Raw genomic sequence first — 25126 nt, forward strand, 5'->3', positions numbered from 1 at the left:
TCTATGTGGACCCTGTTTACTTTCTATGTGCCACCCCTCTCCCCAGCCCAAGGGTAAAGAGAGGAGATCATTCTAACAATAGAGGCACTGACACCACCCTCAGCCATGCACAGAATACCAGGAGATGGGGCATCCATCTGGTTCTCATCCTGGATCTTAGCTTCCTGGACTTTTCCTTGTAAGCAGGGATCCAAGAGTGACAATGTAATTCGCCTTGAATACATAGCCACATCACTTTCTTTATTTAACATGGAGTCCACCCAGACTCCATTAGAAGAGGTGACACATCAGCAACTCCCAGTTAAAAGTATCTTTTAATATTTTTCCCTGTAATGACATCAAACCCAACCTCCTGCGCAAGGCTTTATTGAGATACCTATATGACTTTATTAATCAATATCACCCCAATAAATTCAATAAAAGTTTAAAAAATAAATCAAGAATTTGAAATTTTTAAAAAAAGATAGAGCTAACCAGATGATCTTCTGCCCCACCTCCAATTACTGTTCTCCTTATTAGCATGTGAGTTTCTCTTTATAATGTCACTGGAATAACGTGGAGATCTTAGTTCCTGGGCAAATGGAAAACGTGAAGATCAGTTGTGAAATTACCTTTTATGATATCTAGTCAGTTTCCCACAATTTTATTAGTTTCTTGAATTATTGTGGTTGAAAAAATAAAAGCTGTTATAGGTTTGCCTGCTTTATCTCATCAGTTCAGCTGACCTACACAGGGTCTACTGAATTTAATAATTTAACTCCTACTAACTTGTATCATCATCATACACATTGGGCATTCCCCCTGATTTATCATTTCCATTCAACAGTATTTTTTTAAAAGATTGACATTATTTATTTAAGTCTGGGATAAGGTTTGCAATTATAGGGACACCTTAAATGTACTCTTTGCCTCTGGTTCATTACTACAGATTTGGGAATACTGTTAGTAAGAATGTCTTCTAAAACTGCCAACATTCTTGGTTTTGATAAGCAATTCTCTTAGTTCCAATAGCCAATAATAGGATTTCAATAAGCCAGATAACTCTGATATAGAATGAGGTTGATGTTTGTCATGAACTGTTATCTTCTGTATCTCCTTAGGAGTTTCCTTGGAGTTTTTGGTAATCATCACAGAAAAGCAGTAAAATTACCTTTGATGATCCTGATCATGTCCAAGAAAATCCAAAACAAGAACTGGTACCCAAATTTTTGCTAGATAGTTTAGTATTTCAAAGGAGGTCTCTGATAGGAAAAGTGGCTATAGCTAAAGAAAACTCAACACTGTATTATCATAAGTTTATCATTTCTATGGGGTTTGGTGGGTTTCTTTTTTGGTCTGAGAACCATGGTTTCCATAGTCTAGGGAAATACTCCTCAGATTCTTAAAATTTTTCTACCAAATTATTTATGTATGTGTTTTCATGTCAATGATAATCTAAAAACAATAGAAACATTTTGAGTTACATTAATGATAATATAACCAATTAAGCAGTCCACAATTTCTTATGCCAAATCCCTGAAACCAGGTATACTTTAGAATTCACAATTTTTCAGATTTTAGAAAGATTATATGGTGCATATACTGTATTACATAATACCCAAAGTGGAGGCTGAGGAAGCCCTAAGAAATCAATCCTGAATATTTCTGTAGTGAAATATGTGAAGCTAAGTATAATAAACATAAAATATGAATTTAAAAGAAAATATGAAAACTATTTGTCTAAAATATAATTAGACTAGAAATCAAAAATGAAAAGCTATCTGGAAAATCCCCTGAGTACTTATAAATGAAATAACACACTTCTAAATAACCTGTGAATCAAAAGATCACAAGGAAATATATAAAATATGTAGGATGCTGCTACAGCAACACTAAGAGGAAAATTTATAGCATTGAACCTTTAATAGTAAAGGTCTCAAATCAGTTTCCTAAACTTCTGTTGACTAAATCAGAAAAAGGAGCAAATTTAACTGAACACAAATAAATTTAAAAAGTAAACAATAGTACAAAAAACCTTTTAGAAGTAATAGGTGAGTTTAGCAACTTTATAGGATAAATTTGCTAGTTGGAATATAAAATGGTTACCACCACCAGTACAGACAAAAGTTAACCATATACTTATTTTACGGTTTAGTAGTCTTCTTCCATACTTGCATGAAGACATTTCTCTTCATTTGTCCAAACAGAAAACTGAATATGTGAAAGTATTTAGCAAGGTTTTTCATAATCATATAAATTAGAAACAATTCAAATGTTCAGCAATTTGTTAATGAATAAACAAGTGGTGGTATATGTGTAAAATCAAATACAGCTCAGAAATAAAAAGGAACGAACTATTGATACTCAGAACACAGGTGAATTCAAAAGCATTATACTGACTAATAGAATACAGTCTCATGTGGCTGCATACTTTATTATTCCATTTATGTTGCATTCTGGAAAAAGCAAAACTATAGGATCAGCAGCTTCCAGGGTCTATGGATAATGGGCACAAGAAAACCATTTGGTGGAGGGGGGATGGAGTTATGCCATGAACTAAGTCACAAGTTCTGATAGTGAAAGAAAAGCAAACTGCCCTTTATTTTTCCTTTTAATGGAGAAACCAAATGACTGTTCTGATCCTTTCCATATTTAAAGTTATGAATACTTATAAAATTATGATCATCCTTTAAAATCCTCTCTAATTTGTCAAAGCAAACCTAATCTTCATAGGCAAGGTCATGCTAGCTAAAAGCAGTTTGTGAAAAGATAGAGGTGCCCAATGGGAAACTTAAATGGAGGAATTTGTAGAACCTGAATTGTCAAGAGTATATTATGGAAATTCAAATATATTAAAGCTGACCAAATCACTGAATCTTTCAGACACATTCCCTTTAGGGAGGGCTGGAAGTGCTGAATGGAAGCAGTTACTCATTCTGTTTTCATAGTAGCTGGGCTTCAGCAGATGTACAGATACATATTGTTACAGCAAGACCTTCATATTCTAGTGCTTTCTAAAGTAAACACCTACTTTTCTGGATAATACAAAGGTAGTATTTTCTGATGAACTTGTTAGTTAAAGGTAGCAAAAACTGAAATGAGGGGTGTACTCCAGGAGGAGTGTGAATAAGATCAGAGACCTTATTCTTCAGTTGTGAAAGGATGATTGTCTTTGACTGTGTCAAGACTTAAAGGGCAATGAGCTGACAAACAGAAATCCCTTGGCATTCCCCATGGAGCCATTCAACTGGTTAGAAAAAAGTGTTTAAAATCACAGTATTTCCAAGGATCAGGAAACAAACCAACTTCTGTGAAAGAGAGAATTTAAAGTATAGAGTTTGGTTGGGTTATTTTAAAATGTGGCTCTGTAATGCCTTTTCTTTTATTTTTTTCCCCATTTTTAAAATTTAATTATTTTTTGAGTACAGTTTTCTGTCTATTTCTCTCATCCCAGCCCACCCTGTCCTGTGCTCCCCACCTCCTTCCCATTTCCACCCCCCTTAGTTATTGTCCCTGTGTCATTTATACTTGTTCCTCTAAATCCCTCCCCTTTTCCCCCTTAAATTCCCTCCCCTCTCCCCTCTGGTCGCTGTCACCCTGTTCCCTTTTTATCTTTCATTTTTAAATGTCTCACATTTGAAAGATCTTCCCTTGGTCCCCATTTCCCTCCAACTCCCAGCACCATATCTGTGTACCTTTACACATATTATCTCCACCTCACCCTCTCCAAATCCCTTCTTCACCCATTCTAATCACTCCATTGACATGCCTGTTGCCAAAGTCATGAATTGGGTCAGTGTTTTCAAATTCAGTGGCCAGTTCCCTGTCCTTAATTTATCTCAAAGCACCATTCAATACAGTTGCTCACTTACTCCTTAAGCTGCTAGGACACTGCAATTTCCTGGTTTTTCTTCCCCTCACTAGCTGATTCTTCTCAGACTCCTTCATGGACATGTAAGTATTGGATGCCTAAGGACACATCCCAGTAACTGTCCCTCTTCTCTCCCCAGTAACATAACTGTAAATCCCATCTATTCACCAATGGCTTCCCGAAGCAGATAATAACAAGTTGACTTATTCAACATGAATTTCAACCCCCTCTAGCTTGATTTCTAATACTGGAGAGGTTATAAAGCTAAAATTTTATGGTTTTTTTCCTTGTAGCTAGAGTGTAGACTTGTGACTTAATTTCCTTGACTCAAGTGCACAAGTGCAAGATTTGGGTGCAGTAATGACTTGGAGAGACAGGGTCATTTTCATGATGGCTGACGCATGTACTTTGTTGGATTTCCAGTGCCCAGTCCCTAATGTTACAGTGGGTAGTAGCACCAGTGTTATTTCCATTAGAACTTTTCCATAGTATGGTTGGACATTTGTCCTGGCTGTCTTGTTTCTGGCTGCACATCCAGATCCTATACTATCTAATATAGAAATTCTTGGAACTATGTAACATCTCATTTCTGTTTAACCTGGCTAGCATGGATTCTGTTGTCTGCAGTTAAGAACCCTCTGCAAAGCCACTCCCACATCTTTATTTTCAGCCAAGCATCTAACTTTAGATTCCTATTTCCAAATGGCTACTTGACATCTATGTTTGGATAGCTAACAAGTTCCTCAATGTTTCCATGTTAAAAATAAATGTTCATATCCTCCCAAACTGGCTACTTCCCTAAATTCCTCAGCTAAGTAATTCATGTTGTAAAACTTCATGTCATGTCTTTTTGAGTCACTTTTTATACTGAATCCCTCTACAAATTCTGTTGGCTCAGTCTTTACAACATTTCCCAAATCTGGCCACTTCTCATAGTCTCCACCCTTGACACTGAGGTCTAATGTAATAAGTTCTTCAGTGATATCCGTGCTTCTACTCTAGCCCACTACAGTCTGTTCTCCTCACAGCTATGGAAGGGTCTTGTAAGTCTTCTCTGATCTGCATTGCATTCCTCTTCTCATCGTTGTTTTTTTATGTGCTATTGTTCACAAAGTTGATCATCTGAATCCCCAATTTAGTTCCTTTTAGATTACTGCTGAATTTAATGTAAGACTAGGAAGTACATAAGAATATTACTTTCAAATGAGGAAAGTTACATGAAGAACGATGAGCTCACCTCAGTATATCAGGACATCTTTGACTCATCTCAGTACTTGTAATTAAAGAAACTGTATTTTCAGAACTTCATAGTTCTTTGACCTTTATTTCATTTGTAATGATCACTTCCTGTTCCAAAGTCCTATTTATTTTGTTTTTCAGTTTTCCTTTTTGTTTCTTTGTTCCTACTCAGGTTGCTATTATTATGATAATGTGCTTTATTCATCTGCAGAAAGAATATAAAATAATTTCATTACTATCTCCATGCCTTCAGGTTTTCCTTCTCCATTCCTTCCAGCACAAAGTCACATAGATGACACTTGTAAGTAATTGTTTTGGTCATGCCATTCTCATGACCAAAAAAGCATCTTGAAACTCTTAGTTTGGCTTCCAAGCTGTTCCACAATAATCCACCCCACCATACATTCAGGTGGCCAGCCAGGCATTTGTTTGAAGGAGGTGCTATTCACAAGGAATAAGAAAATGATGAACTGTACACAGCATCTATAAACTGCATAGTAAATAATGAATGGTACAATCCCAGTGCCCTGAAAGACCTCAAAAGAGAGTGTAATCATCCTTTGGAGTGGCCACCTAAGTCAAACAGATGTTCTAGTTTAGGCCTCTGTAGACAAATAGGGAAGTTGTGAGCCAAGGGTAGACAAGAGGTCACAGATCCTTAGCCTGTTGCTGACTATGGTTCAGGACTCTTGCTAGGGAAATGTTGGGAATGAAATTAAACTGTGGGCTTCCTAGACTAATCTATAAGCTCTGTGAGGACAAGCATCATACAAGGATCATGTCTAGTACCACCTTTTGTCCACCATCACTACTTAACATAGTAGTTGACTGTGAAATATATTAATGAATAAATAATTCAAAAGACAGAAGATTAATACCTTTCTTGGTGGTTATAAAACAGTATCTCTCAACAGGGGTTGTTTCTTCCCAGAAGACATTTGGCAATGTCTATTTGTGGTTGTCACAAGTAGGGTTCGGGGAAGGTACTGGGATTTAGTCGGTAGAGCCAAGGTTACTGCTCAACATTCTACAATGCACATGACAGCTCCCTCAATAAATTGTCATCTGGCCACAAGTGTTCATAGCACCAAAGAGGTTGAAAACCCCTGATTATAAAACATCACTTCACATATCTTTGTCTCTTTCATCCAGCAGTATAAAAAACAACCCACAATTCTAATAGAAGGAAGCAATGATTTTGCTAACATATTTACTCTAAGAAATTTGATTAGTAACATGATATGCCAATGTTTTTGGCAAATGGCTCTGTTACACTAATGAAAAACCTGGCATTGTCCTTCCACTGGTGAAGGTCTAAAAAGACATTCTTAGTTCCAAAAGGAGAACTTGGCAGAAACCAAATATAATTGTGAAAAGCGCAATGCCCTAGGAGAAAGCTGCCTTGAGGAGTAAACTAAGTAGAAACTTAGATCTTCAGGTTCTGGTGGTGACTAATTGAATCCATGAAACACTGTATGTTGAGTGTCAAGTTCCATGGTACTTAAAATGCCATGTCTCCTAGAACTGCCTTCAAAATGAAACTATAATATTCTTTGAAGCTGGGAACAATACAGTCGGCTAAAATTGAAAAGTGAGCAAAAATGGTAATGTTTGCTTTTAGCTAACACAAAAGGTATATATGTAGACTGCTAAATTGCATGATAGTTTGGTCAGAGAGATTAATATTCTCCAGGATGAAAACTCACCTTTGCACTCAGGAAGGGGACATTCCCCATGATGATGACTCCATGTTCTTAAAAGTCCTGGCCAGTGATGGAACATATTCCAGTGTAATGTGCTCTCCTTTCAGGACTCTTCTTGGGTTTTCCAAGTTTTCTTTATGTCAACTTTGCAACCAGAAATAAAACTCACATACCTTGGCTCAGATCACCCAACTAATGCAAAACAAAAACAAAACAAAACAAACCCCCCAGAACTCTTTTAAAAGGTTTGTTCTGTATACTAAAAGCAAGAGTTATACAGTGGATTGGACTCTTCAAAACCTACACATTTTTCAGACACAGATTAAAAAGTGCACCTTTGTTCCTGCCACATAAAAGAAAAGCAAATCTTTGTTTAATGGTTAACAATTTTTGGCAGCTAGTACCTTTTAAACCGCTGCAGGGCCAAGATGACTATCTGGAGAGGCAAATTACAGATCACTTGGACGGGAGATTATGCCATGTTGACCCACTCTGAAGTTTGATTTTAAACAGTGATTATATTCTTATTGTGCAGGCTACATTTACTTGAGCCTTGTTATCTGGACTAAATGGTAATAGAGCAAGCAAATACATTTGTGCAAACATTGAAGTAGAGCTTAGGGGCTGTAAGGAGCCATATAATAGAGTGCTACAGTTTGGATTGAAGGCAAATCTTATTACAACCAAAAATTTATTTTTAAGTATATTTGATTGATGATGTTATTACAGATGTCCCAATTCTCCCCCTTGCCCCTTCTACCCAGTACCAGCCTTCCCTCCAGCAATCTCCCCTGCCTTAGTTCATGTCCATGGGTCATGAAATATAAGTTCTTTGGCTTCTCCATTTCCTATACTATTCTTAACCTCCCCCTGTCTATTTTCTACCTACAGTTTATGCTTTTTAATCTATATGCCTCTTCCCCCATTCCCTCCCCTCCCCCTCCCCACTGATAATACTCTAAATGATCTCCATACCTATGTTTCTCTTCCTGTTGGTTGTTTGCTTGGTTTGTTTTTTTTAAAGATTTAGTTTTTGATAGTTGTGAATTTGTTTCCTTTTTATGTTCATGTAGCAGATATTTTTTTTAATTAGGACAGAACATACCAAGTTGCTTATCTTCAAATCTACACATTACTTTCTGGCTTTTTGTATTACTCAACTGTAAACTAAATAGAAGCCATTCAAAATAAAGTTTTGTCTATTTACTAAGTAGAGTAAAACTTAAAACTGGCATGATGAAAAGTTTATTTGGGTTTTATTCTAAAACAAAACCCAAATTTTATTTGGCTGAAGCTCATAGTTCATATTATGTGCATGCTTGCATGCTCACTTATACGCACACACACCCCTCTTGATACGATGTATTATTAATTCTCCTGTTGTGTTGAGTCCTACTATGAACAAGTCATGTTTGGAACAATGCCACATGAGAGAAGCAAATCCTTCTTTCTAGTGGCCAAATAAAGAACCCCTTCTCATATCCCCACCTCTTTGTCTACTCCACCCTGCCCTGCTCTGGTAGTGCCAACCCATGTATTCCACTGCCAACAGAATCAGTTGGCTGCACTGTCTACTGATGGCAGATATCTTTTAAGTGTTTTGATCTGTGGGTTAAATGATATGCCAATTCTGTATACTTAATATCTGCTTTATAACCCCAAATTGCTATGTGTAATAAAAATATAATTTGGAATAGCTAAATTATAACTTGGGTAAAATCTGAACTAACTTCAAACTATTTCTGAAAATTGAGTGGAACCTCAATTATTTGGAGAAATTAGGGCCTTGGATTTTTTAGCTTCCACTTCATGTCATAAGCAAATTAAGTTTAAACAAAGCAGCTTTTAAAAAGACTTTTGGGGCATTTGAGGATATTTGAACATGGACTAAGTATTAGAGAACATTAAGAAATTATAATTAATTTTGTTACTTGTGACTACATTTCATTTTATTTTTAAAAGTCATTCAGGGCATTCTTATCGAAATATTTAACAATGAAATAAAATAAAATACGAGATTTGCTTAAAAGTACTCCAGAAAAAAAAAGTCATGGTTGTGCTTAATAAAATAAATTGGCAAAATCATTGAAGCTGGGCGATTACTTTATTCAGATTTATTATATATTCCCTCTACTTCTATGCAAGTTTTTTAAATGCTAGGAAACAAATAAGAATAATTACAAAACAAGCTATTTCCTGGATAAAAAAATCAATGTAAAAATACCTAGGATAATTTAAAACATCAAAACCGAAAGGGATCACAATAATATACCACTATACACTTATCAGAATGGCTAAAAACAAAAGAAACCAAAAAAACCTGACAGTATTAAGTGTTGACAAGGATGTCAAACAACTGTAACTCATACATTCCTGGTGGGAATGTAAAATGATCAAGTTTTGTTGAAAAGAGTTTAGTACTTTTGTATAAAGTTAAATATAGAATTCTCATATGATGTAGCAATCCCACTCCTAGGTATCAACCAAAGAAAAATTTAAATTTATTTTCAAACAAAAACCTGTATGTAAATGTTTATAGTGGCTTTATTCCTAATTACCAGAAACTAGAAACAGCCCAAATATCCTACAACTGGTAATGAATAAACAAACAGTGGTAGATTCATGTAATGGAATACTATTCAGCAACTAAAGGCATAGATTACTAATACATTTGTTGTCTTTGGTACAGTGCAAGATACCTTTCTGATTATTATTTTTGTTGATTTGTAAGTCAACCATATCAAAGAAACATGCTTCCATAAAAACATGTAAACAAATGTTCATTACAGAATTATTCATAATAGCCAAAAGGTGCAAATAACCCAAATGTCCATCAACTGAATAGGTGGGCAAATTGTGGTCTATCCATACAATGGAAAGTACTGTTCCACTATAAAGAAGAATGAAGTGACAATGTGGATGAACCTCAAAAGCATATGCTCAGTGAAAGGAATGGATCTTAAATGATCACATATTTTATTATTCCATTTCTCTGAAATGTCCAGAATAGGCAAATCCATGGAGACAAAGTATATTAGTAGTTTCCAGGGCTGGGAGGAAGAAGGAATGGTGAGTAACTGCTAAAGAGTACAGAGTGTTTTTTTATTGGAGCAATGAAGATGTTTTAGAATTAGATAGTGGTGATGATTACCCGACTTTTTGAACATACTAAAAACCAATGAATTGTTCAGTTTAAAGTGGTTAATTTTATGGTATATGAATTATATCTAAATTTAAATAAAAAGACTGAAGCGTCAATAAAAAAGGACCACATTCTTTTGAGGCATATATTTTATAGATCAAGTATCCATCAAGTTTTGGTCTTCAAGGTGACTTGCAATTAATCGTGGCCCTTATGTGTTGATTTTATTATTCTACCTATTGGGGTTATGAATATAATTTGGTTTCACTTTAATGCATTGCCATTAAGAATAGAAGTTGTTTCTACTTTTCATAAAAACATAAAATTATTGATTATCTTTTATGGGTACAGATCAGTCTTCATGAACTGATCCTGATGATGTAGCAAGGATTTAATGTTCATTAATATTTCCTGAATTAATGATTTTTTGGATGAGAGCAAGCTTTGTTTCACTTTAAGAGGTTATCAAATTTCCTTTCCTGTTATTCAGTTCCATCATTAAAAGAATTTTACCTGAATGTTCCTCCAATTTGGACTGAGTAGTCTTAATTAGAACTGAAAACTTTTCCTTAAAACTCTTTGCCAGTTGCATGCAGCTCTCTGTGAATTTCTTCCAGCTAAATATTCCATCACTCTTTTGTTCATTAAAAGAAATTAATTCCAGCAGCTCAGCTTTGTAAACAACTTTGCAATAAAAAACAAGTGTTCACATTCACTGAATGCAAACCATTTTAGACAGGAAATGAGCTTCAGGTTCCAAATTCAGTGCCCGTGTTCCACCCAGGAACGTGATTAGAAAAATATTGGAATGGGGATTGTGAAGCTTTTTCTCTAAATAATTAACTGAAGACTTTGCTGTTCTTTCAAAATTGAAAGAAATAATGGATCTTAAAACTCTTTTCTGTAGTTTCAGAAAAGCTTCATATATGAGGTATTCAGGTAAAAATGAGAAGAAACACACATTACCCTTCATTTGCTGGGATGAAAAAGATTTTGAAATTGCTTCTGTCCACTAAATACTGTTTCAGGCAGCTGATGTAGATGGCAGTGATAAACTTGAAATAAGAAAGCATAGGCTCTAATCCCAATTCCTTTGCTTTCCTGCCATGTGACCTTGGGACTTTATCAAATGAGGACAGTACTGCTTCACTAGAAAAGTTGTCATGAAATGTAATTGATAAATAGAGGAAACACCTTGCGTAGGGCCTGATAACCCCAGATGTAATCAAACTGTAATATTTATTGAGTTGTTATTACACATACAAACCACCATACAAGTGCTAGTGACACCCTGAAGGACAAATCCTTAATATGCCTACCTTCATGGAGTTTGCAGTCTCATGAGGGAACACTGCCAAAGTCTTAGGCAATGGGAACACAAGTTTTCTTTCTTTTTTTCTTTTGGTCTTCATTTATCTGTCTGCATGAGAGCATGAAACTTTATATGGTCATTTTCAAGGATACTACAAGTGAACAGGAATATTTTAAAGTAAATATTGTCACAATTAGACAACCAGAGAGTCCTGATTAATAAAACCACTAAGTGATATTCTCAATTTCCCTAGGAAGATAAGCAAGAAACTGGAACAAATCAAGAAATTCTATGGACTATTTCACCCAGTAAGAATTACCCCCAAAGTAGGGAATCAGCACCCCTTGAAGGAAAGGTACATCAATCCTGCCTTATTTTAGATGTTTGCTTTGTAACTTTTGCACATGTTAATTTCATCAGACCCTGCCTTCCTATTTTATGTAAATGTTAGACTGTAACTCAAAGAGTTTCATAAATTTATCCACAAGTCCTAAAAGCATTGAAGAATTATGTCAGCATCTTTCACATTTATTATTTTTTTCCTTTACAAAGAGAAATCTGGAAATTTACTTTCCTCTCACAGCCAAGGAATTAGAGTGGGAAGTTTTGATCTAGATCAAAGTAGTACTGCTGGTGTGACTCAATTTTTATTAACTCAAAGCTTTGAAGCATGAGGTTGACATTAGTTTGTTTCTGAAGTTTCTTCATTCCTATTCTCCCACATGTCTAGGTACTTACTAGATTCCTGTGTATTTTATTATTTTATGGAATTTATCAATGTATATTATAAATAATGGTGTTCAGCTCCACAGCCCAGGAAATGATTGTGGCTGTGATATTTCCTGTAAAATCTTGGAACATTTTGATAATTCTACATTTACTCGAGAATGTACATATTATTTTCTAAATTAGAGAAAAATACTGTTCAAATAATTGAGCAGATCTTTCAAAGTGAATGACCCACATGAAGGCTTCTCATATATATACCATTTGAAAAGCCCCTGGGTATCTGGAAGTCAAAAAAAAAAAGAAACTGAAATAGGTTCATGGCATGAGCTGAAAAGCTTTCTCACTCATGACTTACAGTTTTGTAGTAATATTCCATCTTGAAAATACTCTCTTGTTTCACATTATTGCTTATTTGAGGCAACTAATTGTTTTTTTTTTTACCTCAAGATCAATATGATGGTAAACCTACTCCTTTTCTGTTGAAAATTTCAAGTGTTTAAATCAAAACCTCAGAGTGGAGTCCTAAAATTGCTTAGTGGTGAATATTTTTCAGTAAAGCCATATCTTACAACCACATCTGCTGAACCATAAGGTTTGTTGAACTGTGGTCACCCTCCAACTGCCCTGACCTTCTTAATTTATGCACAAAGGAATGCATGAATATAATAACCAGAATATTCATAGCCCTGAGACTCAAATGATTCTATAGAGTGTTTACTGGTTTTGGGGTGTGAAACTTTTATTTTCTTCACAAGGTAAAATCAAACCACTCACAAGTTTTTTACATGAAAAACAATTTGTTTAATATTTCAACTCCAATTTTACAAAATAGTAGATTAAGACAGGGATCCATGTATGTCTTACACCAATATTCAATCTAATGAAATTTAAAACAAAAACATCTTTTTGATACTTTACTAAAAGTGACTCTTTCACTTCATATTAATTCTGCAAAGTATGACACAGGTTTGAAATTAAATTTCCACAGAACTGATAAGACTATGAATACTGAAAATATTGAAAGATACTTTTCTCTTTTTATTCATTCCCCCAGATGAGTGACCATGCATTTTGCCTATCATGCATTATGTTTGCATCTGTATAACATGTAAGGCTGTTAAAATTATAAAGTATCGTAAAGTTAAGTTAGCAAAGAATTCTAAAATGGTTCATGCTGCTTAAGAATAAATATACAGAAATATCTTCACTGGAGATCCAGTTATAGAGAAGGGATTTATTTAGAGAATCGAGAAAGGCCCAGAGGGTACAAGGAAAATAGAATTGATATGTCATTCCTAAAAAGATTATCTTAATGTTTTCTATATATTCTGCTTCTCTTAGAGTGAAATAATTTGGAGTTCTCCTCTGGTTCATTCTCCTCTGTTTAGCCACCATTATGTTATAAAGCTTATATTTCAGATGTATGATGTTTAAGAACATTAAACAAAATACTAGGCCAAAGATAAATCAAAGGATGGAAAAAATCTTAGTATTTCCTTTATTTCAACTTACTGAAATAATTTAAATCAAGAACTTGGTTCAAATTACTTATATCATAAAATTCAAGGTAAGAGGCTATTTAATAATAACAGTGGCTTATATTCAATTTTGCTTCAAAATATCTCAAGAAACCTCTACATAAATTACTTCAAAACTTTAACTTCCAAATAAAAGTATGTACTGTATGCAATTTTGAGAAATGTACTAAGAACATAACTGATCTGGTTAAATTCCAAAGTGATCATCCATGTGATCTTCCTTTCTATGGTTCACTCCTGATCTAGCTGTCCTCTTAATTTGCTTTTGTTTTAGGTGTAGTTGTTGATAACCGCGAGTTTGCTGTCCTTTCACTGTTCATCTTTTTTATCTTCTTTTTCTTAGATAAGTGCCTTTAACATTTCATGTAATAAGGGCTTGGTGATGATGAACTCCTTGAACTTGGTCTTATCTGAGAAGCATTTTATCTGTCCTTCCATTCTAAATGAAAACTTTGCTGGATAAAGCAATCTTGGTTGTAGGTCTTTGGTTTTCATGACTTGGAATACTTCTTTCCAGCCCCTTCTTGCCTCTAAGGTCTCTTTTGTGAAATCCACTGACAGTCTGATGGAGAAGGGGGGAGAAGGTACAGAAAATAAGTAGCATAGACAGTAGATAGAAAATAGATAGGGGAGGGTAAGAATAGTAGGGAAAATACAGAATCTAAAGAACTTGAGACACGTGTGTGTTCATGAACTAAAGGGGGGAATGGTGGAGGAGGGGCATGCAGGGTGGAGGGGAACGGAGGGGGGGAATAGAACAAATGTAATGGCATAATCAATAAAAAAATGTTAAAAAAATTCCAAAGTGAAAGTGATGCTTACCTTTCTATGTAGACATAGAGCAGTAACTAGATTTCTTCCAAGACCCTTCATTATCAGGAACTCCCAGAACTATTATGCCTTGTTTGAAGTGATTGTAGTCATTTGTTTTAGTTCTTTGTCCCTTTGAGAGGTTTTCTGAGTCAAGACAGGACTAACCAAGAGGTACTGAGTATTGAATCCAAAGGACGTTCTGGCCCTGAGTGCACTATTAGCTTCATTTGCTTCATAATTAACAAACTAATATCCACAGGCTGAATTTCATTCATCGTAAGATAAATCCTGCAATGCCCTTTTCTTTTTTTTAATGTATCATCATTTATTCTTCATGATAATTCAATGAGGGTAATGGCCCTATTTTATTGTTGTGCAATTATAGTTATTCCCATCCCCCCCCCCCCCCGCATTACTCTTCCCTGCTCTACCCACCCCCTCCTCCCAGACTCAATCCCCCCTTGTCTTTGTCTATGGGTCCTTTATACACATTCCTTGACTTGACCCTTCCCTTTCTTTGCCCTGTTATCCCCCTCCAGCCTGCCCCTCTGGTTACTGTCAGTTTGTTCTTTATTTCCATGTCTCTGGTTCTATTTTGCTCTCTTGTTTGTTTTGTTCACTAGGTTCCACTTATAGGTGAGATCATATGGTATTTGTCTTTTACCACCTGGTTTACTTTACTTAACATAATGCTCCCCAGTTCCATCCATGCTTTTGTGAAGGGTAGGAGCTCCTTCTTTCTTTCTGCTATGTAGTATTCCATTGTGTAAATGTACCACAGTTTTTTGACCCACTCATTTAGTTATGGGCAGTTAGGCTGTTTCCAGCACTTGCCTATTGTAAATTGTGCTGCTATGAACATTGGGGTGCATAGGTTCTTTTGCATTGATGTTTCAGGGTTCTTAGGGTATAATCTCAGCAGTGGAATTTCTGGGTCAAAAGGCAAATCCATTTTTAGTTTTTTTAGGAAATTCCATACTATTTTCTACAGGGGCTGCACCAGTTTGCATTCCCACCAACAGTGCACTAGGGTTTCCTTTTCTCCACTAACCTTGTCAGCACTTGTTGTTTGCTGGTTTATAATGGCCATTCTGACCGGTGTGAAGTGGTATCTCAATGTGGTTTTGATTTGCATCTCTGATGGCTAGTGATGCTGAGCATCCTTTCGTATGTCTCTGGACCCTCTGTATGTCCTCCTTGGAGAAGTGTCTGTTCAAATCTTGCCCATTTTTTAGTAGGATTATTTGTCTTCCTGGTGTGGAGTCATGTGAATTCTTTATATATTTTGGAGATCAAACTGTTGTCCAAGGCATCATTGGAAAATATTTTTTCCATATAGTTGGTTCCCTTTTCATTTTGCTGAAATTTCTTTAGCCATACAAAAGTTTTTTTATTTTGATGAAGCCGCATTGGTTTATTCTTTCCTTTATGTCCCTTGCTCTAGGTGAAAATATTGCTGCATGGAATATCTGATATTTTCCTGCCTATGGTCTCCTCTAAGATTTTTATGGTATCACAACTTACATTTAAGTCTTTTATCCATCTTGAGTTTATTTTTGTGTATGGTGTAAGTTGATGATTGAGTTTCATTTTTTGCATGTAGCTGTCTAGTTCTCCCAACACCATTTGTTGAAGAGGCTTTTTTTACTCCATGTCTTTACATACTGTCTGTGGCTGCATTCACAGTATAGGGGAAGAATTGAGTTGTTGAACAGAGACAATATACCCCACAGCCCAACATATTTATTCTCTGGTCTTTCACAGAGCTCAATTCTGACTATACCAGGTAATCTTTTTTATTTTCTGATACCATCACATTTGCCTCATATCCTTGCTTTTACCCAGGCTCCTTAGTGCCCATTCCTAATCCCCATGAGATCTTGGCCTATGTTTTTTGTCTGAAGTGTCTTCACTATTCCTGCCACCATTTGTCTGAACTCTATTGGTAGTAACTTGTTTTTTCAGCAAACATACAACTGCCGCCAATCTGTTCAACCTTTTCTGCCTACACACTCTGAACCCCAGAAATTTTGTTCTGGGCTAGCATTTCTATCTCCTTCAGATGGACACTGACAGGAATAAGCCCTCTTCACATCATCACCACCCTGTCATGCCTGCCCTAACTCTATGTTTATGTTTAAACTCTAGGACTTTCCATCTGGTACATGTTTTGCTTGTCTTTAGTGTAGAATCCCATCAGAGGGTGGTGGCATAACATCATGTTCTGAAGACCCAATTAATGATGCATGCCGTCCTGCTGGTCTACTTAAAAATTATGCAACCTGTTTTTGACTTTTTAATCTCTTGCCTTAAATGGGGAGGAAGCAACAAGTTTTCCTTACAGAAGAATTCCTAATAAAAGCAGACAGAATGATAGAAATAGAATTTTTAAACAAAATACTTCAAAATAGAATTATTAAAACCTCAGTAATAATTATCTAAGACAAAATCCACCAACCAGCTCTGGTTCGTGTGACTCAGGGGACTGAACACCAGCCTGCAAACTAAAGGGTCACTGGTTCAATTCCCAATCAGGACACATGCTGGGGTTGCCGGCATTGTCCCCAGTGGGGGGCATGCAAGAGGCAACCACACATTGATACTTCTCTCCCTCTCCCTTCCCCTCCTTCTAAAAATAAACAAACAAACAAACAAATAAATAATCTTTAAAAAATCTACCAACCAATGTTAAAATGAGTGGGTAATTGTCTAAAAAGAAACAGGTTATTTGTTTGAATAGTATTTCTCCCAAGATATTTATTAATTACAAAGGAAAAAATAGTAAGTTTATAATTGAGAGTCCTGACAGATTCCTTAGCCAGGTGATTGAAGTTAACATAATTAGTAATACAATGTACTCCCAGGTATGATACCCTAAGAAAGGCTCATCTTGTGTAACCTTCATTTTTCCCTTCATGTTGTGCCTGAGCTCAATCAATTCTGAGAGCATCCTGATTGCCATTGTTTTGAACTCTGCATCAGACAGGTTATCTATTTCCTCATCACTTAGCTCTTTTTCTGGAGTTTTGATCTGTTCTTTCATTCGGGCCTTATTTCCTTGTGTCAGTGCACCCGTTATATTGTAAGGACAGAGCCTTAGGTATTTGCCAGGGTTGGGCAACCCTCTTTGCTGCATTGTGGTGCTGTCTGTGGAGGAGTCAGAGAGGGAACAGTGGCACTCGCTCTCTCTGCTCTAGCCCTACTTTCTTAAAAACTCTTCTGTGAGACAGAGTTTTTCCCACCGTCACAACCCCCACAGTATTTTATGGCTAGAGGTTTTGAGTCTTTAGTTTTTCATTTGGCCAGGCCTATCTCACCTGCATGGTCCTCCACCTTGCCACGTGTCCTCTCCTCTTGCCTACCCATCTCTGCCCCTCCTACCAGTCTACGTAAATATTTCTTCAACTCCTTGGCTGTTGGGGTTCCATGCAGTTTGATTTTCTGGCACTTCTGTTTGTTTATTGTTTTTAAATTGGTTGTTATCCTTTTTTTTTTTTGGTTGGGCAAAGAAGCAAAGCATTTCTGGAACCTGTTTACTTTTAGATATTATTGATACTATTGACATTCCTTCCTTCCTTATTCAGTGTATACCTGGGTTCCACCCCATGTAGAGTGCCATGCTGGTCAGTATCTTATGGCCAATATCAAGTGACCTCACAGGAGAAGCCTGGGACTGCATGTTGGAGGAGCTGCATTGCAGTTTCATCTCTACCTCTGTCAGTAGAAGAACCTGAGGGGTGGAGCTGCAGTTCCCCTCAGAGAACTGGCTCTCCAAATTTCTTAAATGTTTCAAAAATACAGATACCTTGCCCACCTTTGGAGATTCTGATTCACTAGGTTTTGTTTAGGATTCTGGTATTTTCAAAAATAAGGTTTGTAATGTGTAGCTAAGTTTGAATTTCCCAAAGTTGCTTTATTGTAAGCCTCACCAGGGAAGCATTTCCAAACACATGGGCTGGTAGAACCACAGAATCATTATTTATTTCAGATTCCATGGGTGATTCTTATGATCCCAAAGTTTGAGAAACACTAATCAAGGGACAAAGTTGGAATGCAGGCTTAAACAGCTGTAGACAATATGATACAAATGGAGATTTTGTTATCTTTCAGTGTATCCACTGATTACAGGTTCAGCACAACACACTTCCAGAACAAGTGATGGCCTAGACTGAAAACAGTACTGTGTTCATCTTTTGAGGAATTTGATTTATCTCAGCTTATTAAGGCAGAAGAAATCTATGGAATGAGTGGTATAAGAGAAAGGAGGTACCTTCCCAACCAGCAAAATCAAGATTAACCCTGGAAGTCAGGGCACTGACATTTTATAGGTACTATTGTTGATATGCAGGCAGACCATCTGAGTAGAAAAGTGATTGTGTTCTCAGGAGATTGTGACCCCACTTTCCAGGGTAAAGTCAGTAGATTTCATGTAGTTCTAATATAGATTGTCCTAAAGTGCCTATCTTGGAGCATTAGTTCTGTCAGATGATCATAGTTCTGTGAAAGAGGTAATTTCATGAAAAAGAGTTGTGTGGACACGTGATTTGGTAAAACATGGCATTTTATATTCATTTCTTGGAGATCCATAGCACACATTAGCATATTTAAGGCTATGATAAACCCTGCATGCCTTGTTAACATTGTTTAATCCAACATTTTTCAAAGTAACTTTAACATAGAATTCTTTTTTTTATAGAGGGACCGATTCACATCTGGAGACCATGCTCCTTTGAGAATATTGAGGAACATTGTTCTAAGGTATGAATGTTGTCCTGACATTAAGAATTATTTATGAGATTTAATACAGATGACAAGGAACAGGCATTTACTCTATTCTAAGAAGATGAATTAAAACAAAAAATTAGGTACATAGAAAAATGTATTTGTTTAATAGCCACTGAAAAATAACTGGTGGAAATAATGCCAAGAAAAAAGAAAATAAATTTTGTATTCTGTATGTATGCCTGTTTATATTGTGCAATTTAGGGAATCAAACAAATTATTGAACACTAATTTCTAAATCAAGCAGCAGGTGTGATTAAATACTACTGTTTACTCTTTTTTTAAATTTTTAAAAAATTTTTATTTAGTTATTTTTCAAGTACATTTTTTGTCTATTTCTCCCATCCCAGCCCCCCCAATCTGTCTTTCCCCTCTCTCCCATTCCCTTCCCCCAGTCCTCATCCCTGTGTCCTTCATACTTGTTCCTCAAAATCCCTCCCCATTTTTCCCCTTAAATTCCCTTCTCTCTCCCCTCTGGTCGCTGCTTTGCTGTTAGTTTCTGTGGATACTGCAAAGGGATATGGGGCAAAGAGCTTTTAACAGATTTGTGATATTAATACTGAATGTTTACTGAGTCCCTAATATGTACTAGGGTCCAGTCTGGTGCTCTGCATATGTTGTGTTGCTTAGTCTGCACAATAGCCACATAAAGCAAGTATTGATATTATGTTCATGTTTTCTGAGGTCTGGTTCAGGAACTTTCTAACTCACACTAATAAGAGTGAAGCTGGCATCATTCCAGAAACTCTGAGCTTGACCACTATGCTACATGGCCTGCAAACTGCATGCATGTGTCACTGGGCTTGAGTGCTCTTTTAAAATTTCCCACTCTCTATAGGCTTACTTTAAAATCTCTGCTTTGTTCAACCTAAAATATATATTTTTTAATTTATATTTTCATTTATTTGAAAATATATAAATATGTGTGTACAGTATGTGTTCTTTGGTTTAATCAACATGTACATAATACCTACAATCAATATGTATCCAGACCATTTGTTGAAGAGGCTTTTTTTACTCCATGTCTTTACATACTGTCTGTGGCTGCATTCACACTATAGGTGAAGAATTGAATTGTTTAACAGAGACAATATACCCCATAGCCCAACATATTTATTCTCTGGTCTTTCACAGAGCTCAATTCTGACTATACCAGGTAATCTTTTTTATTTTCTGATACCATCACATTTGCCTCATATCCTTGCTTTTACCCAGGCTCCTTAGTGCCCACTCCTAATCCCCATGAGATCTTGGCCTATGAGGTATTTGCCTTCATGTTCTTATCCCTTCAAGAAACCCCCCACCCCTTGCTTTTGTAGGAACTTCGTATCTTGAAAAAAAAAGATTAGCCATCCTACATTAGTAGCAGGCCACATGTGTAATTTCAGTCTTGTTTGGGCTCTGCACATGGGCAGATTTCATAGTCCGTCATTATTTCACAGCGACATGGAACTAAAGACCTTTCCTTGTGTTTGTTGGCGACTTTTGGCTCCTTGGTCATACTGAGGTATTATAAGCATGAAGTGCCCCTGCTGGGTTAGCAGGAGTTTTAGTCTAGCATGCCAGATAATATTTCAGGCAAACCCTGCTTGTTCGTTTTCTCTTGGTTGAATTTGGTATTCTCCTATCCCTTTGGATATTTATTTATGCTTCTGTTGTTTTAGAATGCAGGCTTTCTTGTTTCATGGTATCCTTTCAAAATGTGAAGTCGACCATGAAGATGACAAAACACTCTTATTGAATTATCTTTTCTCATTTTGCTTTATTCCCTGCAGTTTCTTGGTAGGGGGCTACAGTAAGACTTGCTACTGATGGGGTGCCAAGCTGTTCACTGTATCACGTCTGTTGAATGTACACATGGTGAGAGCTCATGTTCAGGGCCAGTTATGTCCTTGGACAAGCCCCTTCCTTTCTAAATCCCTTCTAGGATGACTTTCCCATTTCCTGTCCTGCTGATCCCACCCTTGGAAGGGATTTGAAGTCTGGAGTGTCTTTGATGTTTTCTGGCCATGCCAAAGCCTCCCCAGGAGACAAGAGGCTCTCTGCAGCCTGTGCAAATGGGTTTCAAAGTCAGTGTGTCTGCCAAGCTGTTGCGTTTCTTTGCTCTCTTTGATGTCCATCTAGCATGGTGCCTCGTAGGTCTCACCCAGTGTCTGGCATGTAGCAAGTCCTCATTACCACTGGCTTGGTATGGAAACCTGCATAAAAAAATGGTTCTAGAATTCCCCCTTACCCATCTCAATATTATTTCCTTCTTCTCATCCCATCTTCTTCCCTCTCCCCTTTACCACAGCAAACAAACTTTTGCCAGATGTGGAGGAATTTCAATACTGAAATAAAGCAAAGCAAAACAAATGAACAAGTAAAACCAAGAAGAGATAAGAGCATGGTTCCTTTAAATAACAGACTACAGAGTTGGAATAAATTTGTGTCACTTTACACATATAGTGAAAACCTATGGTTTCAAGGCTTCAGATCTTCTGACAAGGTTTTGGACTCATCCAGGAAACCCAGTTTAAATGTATTCTGTTCTTGTTCTTTCTGAGGTGTGAAAAGGTTATTTATGGGGGAGCTGATCCAAAAATAAGGTGTTAAGGAATTAGAAGATTTCTTTTACATATATTGATATGTATGTGGAAATCTACTGACAACTTTCACAACATTCTTTTTTTAATGCTTACTAGTTGATTTCCATGTGAACATTCTTTTTTATAAAAGTGAGATAAAGCACAAGGCATACAATTATAAAGGATGCTATGTTAAATTTAGAGTTTGGAGAAGGCACTGATATCATTAAAAATATGCATGTATATACAGATGCTCCTCAATTTATGATGGGATTACAACCCAATAAGCCGATCATAGGTTGAAAATATTATAAGTTGAAAATGCATTTAATACTACTCTGTGGAGTACCAGTTGTTGACTGTCATGATTGTGTGGCTGACTGGGAGCTGTGGCTCACTGCCATTGCCCAGCATCACAAGAGAGTATTAATTATACCATATATCACTAGCCCAGGAAAAGATCAAAATGCAAAATTCAAAGTATTTCTACTGAATACACATTACTTTTTCTGCATCATAAAGTAAAAGAGTTACAAGTTGAACCATTGTAAGTCAGCCACTGTCTGCACTTTAATTTCTAGAGTCAGAAACATCAGAATGTTCCAGTATAACTCCCTGGAGGGGAGGAGTACAAAGAAGGATGTTGCGATGTGGTGAAGTTTAAAGGACTTCAGTCCAAGGTTACTCACTGAACCATGTTTTCTAAGACTTTCTCTAAACATTCTCTTCCCTTTTGCCCTGACTGATGATTCTGGTTTTGTTCCTTCTGAGAATCTCCAACATTCTTCTTCCTTTTCAACTTGAATTATTCTACCTAGTACATGTCATTCTTTGTTATTTGTTGTTTCCCTCCAACAATTTCAGCAGATGCTGCCCCTCCTTCTTTTCCATTTCTTTGAGTTTATGACAAGCTTGCCTATTTCTGCTTCGGTCTCTGCTGTCTTTCTTATCTTGGTTGATATCTAAAATGAATGACTTGCCAAGTATAGATTATTGAGACTAGCTTAGTGTTGGCAGACTTTAGCACTGGGAGTATTTCCCAGGGGACTGGTGCAGTTATATAGAGCCGTAAGATTGGCAACACCTTGTTTCTTTGAATGGTAATAAATAATGCAGGGGAGATGCTGTGTTTAGGTAAGTACGGTCAGATATATTAGTTCTGTTGACTCCTTATTAACTATGAAATGGGGATGAAATGGGAAGGATCAGAGGCACACATAATCCAGATGCCAAATTTGAATGTGTGCTTTTTGATGTTCCAAACATTCACATTTCAGTCACTAGAGGTGTTTAAACATTGGACTGAACCACTGGACAGGTTGTCCAGGTCCCTTCTAAAATCCTCCCTCTAAACCTCATTTGCTAAAATGGGCTCTGTCCCATTCTTTACCACTTTCTTGTAACCCAAACTATTCTGGTTGAAGATACGTGTTTTCATGGTTCAACCTGTCTTCCAAGTGTAAGAGAGAAGATCATCATTAGAAGTGTCAGCTCAGCACTTGTGCTACTCTATGCTTCATTCTTCTGGGGAGGTCATAGCTCAGAGAGTTCTGCCAAAGGAATGTTCAACACACAGAGTGTGGTCTCTGGCAATGTCCTCTTATGGTTATGGCCAATTTTGTTTTCAAAATGAAATAAATAAATATATAAATAAATACAAAATGTAAAAATATATAACATACACATTTATAATGTTTGTATATTTATTTATGAATTTATTTATTTAAAAGAAAATCTACTTCCTGCTAGAGTTAAAGAACAATTTGTCTATGATAAAAATCATGGAAAATAAGAAAGAGTTACAGGAACTATTGGACCAAATGTTCAAACAACAGAGTGTTGCCCTAAATGCAGTTTTTCAAATACTTCATAACTATTTATGGAAGTTGTATAATGTTCCTTGCACTGTCTTAGATATACTAGTGTCTAAAAAATAAATATAAGAGATTATCTTTGCAAACAAAGGCCTTACTATTAAAATAAAAACAAAAATTTTGGATTAAGCACCCAGATGGCATTCAAAAAAACACTGAATGAAATAATATGCATTCAAATTATGTTTCTCATAAGAAATGGAGACAAAATACTTCATTTTCACTTAATGCCAAAACTAATACAAATTTAGAAATATTTGCTCAAGAGAAATAGCTCAGAGATTTCTTAGCAATATGTCCCAGCCAACAAAGCTTATACTATATAATTTACCATCCTATCTTTTCCTGGAATATAATAATAGCAAACAGAGACCAAGAGAAACAAAAGGAGAATTAGGCAAACAGTAGGGCCATGATTCATTTTAGGAATGTACTTACACTCAACCATGCCCAAAGTTGATTGCAAAATATTAAATTAAATTATAGTCTTTTGAAACCCAAATGGGGTAATTCAGAAGATGGTCAGAGGACAAATTGGAAGACCAATCAAGCCTGCCTTACAGGTACTTGGTAACACTGGGATTAAGCTACTGTCATACACTGAATGCTTCAGCCTAGTATTAAATGTTACTGTAAACATTGAGGATTCTTAGACACAAATGTTCTAAGATTAAACATTGTTTTCTATACAGAGATTTTAGATTATATTACATTATATGTTATGATGCAACAGACAGCCAGTCCTATACCCACAAACATCTGCTGATTCTTTTTGCTGTATAGGTTGGTTTTCCCAGGTCTTCTAATATTCAGCTGCTGCCTGGGGGTGTCTAGCTATTATGTAAACAGTCTGTAGTTGGTAACAGAAAGGAGTACTTTTCTCTTGGGCTTGGGCATTTTGAATGGCTGTGTTGCATAGCCCATGACACTAACCCCAGCAATGTTCAGAGGTGATGACATAGATGACTCAAATTTAAGACCAATTTCTCTGCTCTTGCATCAGGGCATCCTTAGTTTTGCTTGGCATGTACAAATGTGGTAGAAGATTACAGACATTGAAATTTCCTTGATTTGTATAGCAGCCTTATTTATGTAGAATGAGAATTGGACTTATTGTGTGCCCAAGGGTGAATGGATCTCAAAGTGTGAGGTTTAATAGAACATAATGTATATGAATAAGTTCCCCAGTTCTCTCCATTGGAAGTCCAACCCTGCTGTCATGTGTGGATATAAAGTCACCCCATTAGCCATAATTTTGAAAGATGGGCTTTTCTGCTGCTTGTATATGTCTGAAACTGAAGATAGAAAGCCAAAAAGAAAGTTGAGATTACAAGTAAACCGTAAGCTCTAGAAACCCTTTGTTATAGCTAGGAAGGGACATGTGCTCATTATTTTCATGTAGCTAAAAAATAGATGTTCAACTAAAGTTTAAATGTCATTTATCCCAAATTCCTATGGAAACTCATAACAGGTTAATTAAATTCACCCAGGTGCTCAAATGCACTAGTTTGGGCCTATTTTTTGTAGTTCTTTTTATCACACTCTAGGAAAACAACAACTAGAAGACATATACATTT

The 25126-nt window shown here is 36.3% G+C and overlaps 2 long non-coding RNA genes across 2 annotated transcripts in view; one reads left to right on the top strand and one right to left on the bottom strand.

The window, feature by feature from the left end:
* LOC119058359 (uncharacterized) overlaps positions 1-7115 on the bottom strand; it is a 77396-nt gene extending 70281 nt beyond the window's left edge. The window contains exon 1 of the long non-coding RNA XR_005084234.2: positions 6796-7115. This is a non-coding gene — a long non-coding RNA (uncharacterized LOC119058359). The remainder of the gene's footprint in view (positions 1-6795) is intronic.
* Positions 1-25126, top strand: part of LOC128625952 (uncharacterized) — a 259328-nt gene that overhangs the window by 193155 nt on the left and 41047 nt on the right. Inside the window, exon 4 of the long non-coding RNA XR_008389818.1 lies at positions 19023-19084. This is a non-coding gene — a long non-coding RNA (uncharacterized LOC128625952). The remainder of the gene's footprint in view (positions 1-19022; positions 19085-25126) is intronic.

The sequence above is a fragment of the Artibeus jamaicensis genome, unplaced genomic scaffold, assembly GCF_021234435.1.
Source record: "Artibeus jamaicensis isolate MK-2021 breed Jamaican fruit bat unplaced genomic scaffold, CSHL_Jam_final scaffold_1283, whole genome shotgun sequence".
NCBI classification, from domain to species: Eukaryota; Metazoa; Chordata; class Mammalia; order Chiroptera; family Phyllostomidae; genus Artibeus; species Artibeus jamaicensis.